Source organism: Palaemon carinicauda, chromosome 17 (assembly GCF_036898095.1).
Source record: "Palaemon carinicauda isolate YSFRI2023 chromosome 17, ASM3689809v2, whole genome shotgun sequence".
In the NCBI taxonomy this organism is placed as follows: domain Eukaryota; kingdom Metazoa; phylum Arthropoda; class Malacostraca; order Decapoda; family Palaemonidae; genus Palaemon; species Palaemon carinicauda.
Window position 1 is genome coordinate 133,264,603 of NC_090741.1, and position 5,000 is coordinate 133,269,602.

Genomic DNA, 5,000 nt, shown 5'->3' on the forward strand with positions numbered 1-5,000 from the left:
TTATAGATATATATATATATATATATATATATATATATATATATATATATATATATATATACATTTAAATTCATATATATATATATATATATATATATATATATATATATTTATAGAAATATATATATATATATATATATATATATATATATATATATATATATATATATATATATATATATATATATATACATATATATATATATATATATATATATATATGTATATATATTTTTATTCATGTATATATATATATATATATATATATATATATATATATATATATATATATATATATATATATATATATATGTATATGTAGAAATCACGAAAGCTGACACGTGAAGAATATAAAATGTATTATAGCCACGAAAGGAAAAATGAAAAAGACTTGATTGGAGTTAGTACTTTCATCCACTTAGGACATTATCAAACTCAGCAATGAGAATACATATACAAAGACATCGTATTTATACTGGAGAAGGGGATCCAACAGCTATCAGTTTCTCTATAATTCCGGAGAAGTCAGATTTTAGATAAAAGGATTATACTGGATTAACGGAAAACAGACCTGGGCTTAGTTTCAAATTTCTACCTTGAGTACAGGAGATTAAAAATGATTCAACAATATTCCTTTGGAAATAGTCATTTACATGGATTACTTCTTCCGTCTTTAACCAACCAATTCTGTGACTTGACCCTAACCAGTGGGAGGCCAAGGCATTATTAAGAGAACCCCTGGAGACGGCCACCTGATGTTGTTTTAATCTGACTGGTATACTTTTTGATGTTTGGTCAACATAAAATAGGCTACACTCTGAACAAGGAATGCTATATATTACATTATTATCATTTCCAGAACTATTCTTAATTAACATGTTTTTCAATGTACAATTATATTTAAACACTACAGAAATGTTTAGTTTTTTCAAAAGGGGTATAACATCTGAAAAACATACATGATATGGCAAACAAAGCATATTATTAATTGTTTCCTTTCACTCTAATTGGACACTATAAAATTTTTCTTAGCCTTATTCATACATTTTTCTAAGAAATATTTAGGATAACAAAGATCTGTTGCAATTTTTTCTATTTTAGTGAACTCCTCCTCAATGTAATCTGGGCTACAAATTCTCAATGCCCTAAGGTACATGGAGGAAAAAACTGAATGCTTAATATTTTTAGAGTGACTGGAGTAAAATGTAAATATGAAAAATTATTTGTAGGCTTTCTATATATGGAAAACTTAAATTTATCTGTTTCTCTAACTATTAAAACGTCTAAAAAATGGGATACGGTTATTTTCTTCATTTTCTATAGAGAATTTTATTGATGGTACTAATGAATTAATGATTGAAACAAAGCCCTCAAGATTAAAATTTTCTTCTAAAATACCTCGAACATCATCAACATATCGATACCACACAATTTGGGAAGACCACACTGAAGGGATTAATTTAGATTAAAAAAATTCCATATATATGTTGGAATAAAGTGGGGACAGAGGATTACCCATAGCCATACCAAAAACCTGTATCAAGTCCACAGAGACGTCATAATCACGAAAGAGATACATATCAGAAAAACCAAAATCGAACGTACAGGTTAGCCAACACATATACAAAAAAAAAAAAAATGAAATCACCCAAAAAGATTACCGAATATAATCTTTGTCCATGCTTCGATTAATCTAGCAAAGCGCTTACAAACTCAAAAGGTACTAGTACAAACGCAGAACACACAGTAATGCGAACAGATACAGAACACACCTGTGTGCGCACTCAACTTACAGGTGATACCAGCTGAGTTGGTGCGTCTTCAAACCGTGCTCGTGACGGTACATCCACCCGGACAGCAAGAAACACGCACATACTATGCAAAAACCTACAGTCAAAGTCTTGTGGGTTAAGGGGTGGTCGCCTCTCTCTTCTGCTGTCGTCACCAGAGCTATGAACTCTACATGCCCAATCATTCAAATCCCAATCTGGGCAAACTGCTGACACCTTGCTCGCATCACAACAGAAAACAAGCTCTCGAGCAGAAACTTTCACAACAGAGACACAGCCTACACAAATCGCTTACACAACAGCGACATTCTCATCTTGCGTTGTCTCATCTCTTTTGCTCGAACTCAAATTACTCCGAACAAACAACAATCAATTTAGGACGCTTATTCATCCAAGCTAATCCACATCACACAAACAAAGGCTCATGTGTTACCAACACACTAACATTCTCTACATCGCACTTTACAACCCTAAGCCACGTAGGCCTGGATCTTCCAATCCTCTTAGTGCCTTGTGGAGCCCAATCAAACGTTCGGCGAATCAATCTTTCTAGGGGAGTGAACCCACTCACCACAGAGAACTAATCTGAAACCAAAATTTCCTAACGTAACTACGAATAGGGAAAATCATTCCAATCGGATCTACGTTAATTCCCTACAACAAAAAACAAAAGGCGAAAAACGTAAATTTACGTTAAAACTAAACGCCACAAAATTTCTCCAAAGTCCAAACTGTTCTAAAGTTACGTTAAACCTTCCTCAGGACAAAAACTCTTCATAACCTATCACTGAGGCCAACAAAACAAAACAATCTCTTCAACAATTTTCAAAGAAAAGAAAAAACTCGAAAAAAAAACTTTCTTACTTCCCTACCTCTAAGGGACAATCATTAGCCAAAAAGAAAACAGTTCTCTCTAATCTGTTCTCACACAGCTATCTCCATACATCTTTTCCTATTCATTCTACGAACATTTTTACGCCGTTCCTGCGCGCGCGCAATCTCATCTCTCTCTCTCTCTCTCTCTCTCTCTCACTCCTTCAACAGAAAACGGGTGTAGGCGATGCTCTGCCGCTCACCAGCTGCTCCATCACCTCTCTCTCCCTCTCTCTCTCTCAACAGAAAACGCGCTCGGGTGGCGTTCTGTCACTCAGTTCTCTCTCTCTCTCTCTCTCTCACACAAGGAGTGCGCTGCAACTCAGCTGACCCATCATTGGCATCTAGCACAGGGTAAATTGCTGAGACATTCCGATTATCGGCGCTCGTCAACTCCTTTTCTGGTACGGTCTTAACAATGGAGGCATGAACCTAGTATACATTACCTCTAGCTATACTCTTTAAAGTTATTTTATCATGGTTAATATGAATAACCCTGAACGGACCAATAAAAGCTGATTCGAACCTATGCTCTCTTATATACACACAATCCCCTATCTGAATTTCGTGTGACTTTGTCTTAAATCTCCTGTTATAACTACGAATGTTTCTCATTTGGCTATCTTTAAAAACTTATTTGTAACTTCAAAAACCCTCTTCTTTACGCTGGCAACATAGGTACAAAAATCTTCTACATTATACACAGGTAGTTTTTCTTCGTGAAAACTTCATAAGACAAATTTGGATCTTGACCAAAAACTAAGTAATACGGTGTATCTCCAACACTCGCGTTATATCCTGTGTTTAAAGCAAATCGAGCTCAAAACCCTTTAAATTACGTCCTGATCTTATGCACAAAACAGGCATCATGATACAAACAAAAAAGAAAACAAAACAGTCTCTTTTGCCTCCGAGACAAGTTACCGAAACTTACATATCTGTGAAGGGCAATTAGCTAGCCTCTTATCAGGTCTCTAAACAAAGCCATCAAAATACTAGGCTTTATCTCTTGGATTCACCAAATCACTTAATTAACATCAAACCCACGTCCTACGTCATACCTTGACTTCAAAAATAAGTAATCAACTTAAGAATTCTTTATATGAATCAGAGTGTATTGCTTGAGTAAGTTATTCTTCAAACCACAGGTTAGCCTATCAAGTCTTGCAACTCTAGACCTACTGTTATAACTATCGTGTCTCCAATATCTGATGTTACAGTCGTTCCGCTTATTTTACTCTTTGCCACGAACAAATGAAAATTTACGGCATCTTGTTCGCAATTTCTCAAATTTTTCACATTACTTATTTTGTTCTCGCGAGTTAACTATAACTGACAACCACATAAAAAACTCAAATTCTCATCTTTATATCATGTTGTCAAACATTACCCAAAATCAATCAATTTGTGTCTACTTGTCACGATTTTTCCAAAAACACAACCCTCTAAAGAGTTAGATTTGTAAACAAAGAATTAATTCTGACCTTTAAGCAAAAGAAATTACGTTACTTATCAAAATCTTAGGTTTCCTCTTAACACACACAGCAGAAATTCATTCAAGGTGTGCTCTATAACAGTGGCGGTGACATCATAATGCTTACTCAGGGAATCCACACAACATCGCATTCATTTCACTCATCCTCATCCGTGTCAGCTGACTTTAATCGGGTACCCTTTAAACAAAAATGCATTCACTCTCCCTGTTAAACAATTTGACATTACCTGTCCATAACAATTTGCTAACAATGCTCGGTGTCATCAATCAGACCGAAGACTTGACAAACAAATCACTTATGACACACTGTAACTAAAAGAAACCAAAGGCGAAATTTTTAAATCTCCTACGTGACATTACTAATTACTTAACAACTGTTAACATCTGAACTCGCTTCGGTGATTACGTTAACGACTCATCTTCATCAATCAAGATAATCTCAGGCAAAAACTGGCAATCAATAGCTTACTCTTTCTTTCAAAACATTTCATAATGAACTAAGTACGCTATCAATCAACAACAAGGAACACGACGTAAGAGCAAATATTGTGACACTAATTTTCCAAATACCAATACATCTTTTTTCTTCATAATTTTATCAAGTACACACTCAAAAGAGGTATTACAAAAAACTTCATAACTTACTTCTTACCTCTGAACTTACAAACGTTCTACATTTCCTCTCTGGAATCAACAACTTGTTATTGTTAACACAAAGTTATATCAACACGTGACTTGCTTTCTTTTTCCAAAAATCCAAAAATCACATTTAACATCTTTGACCACAAAGGTCACAAAAAACAAACTCAAAATACTATAAGTCGAAGAAACTATGCAACGAA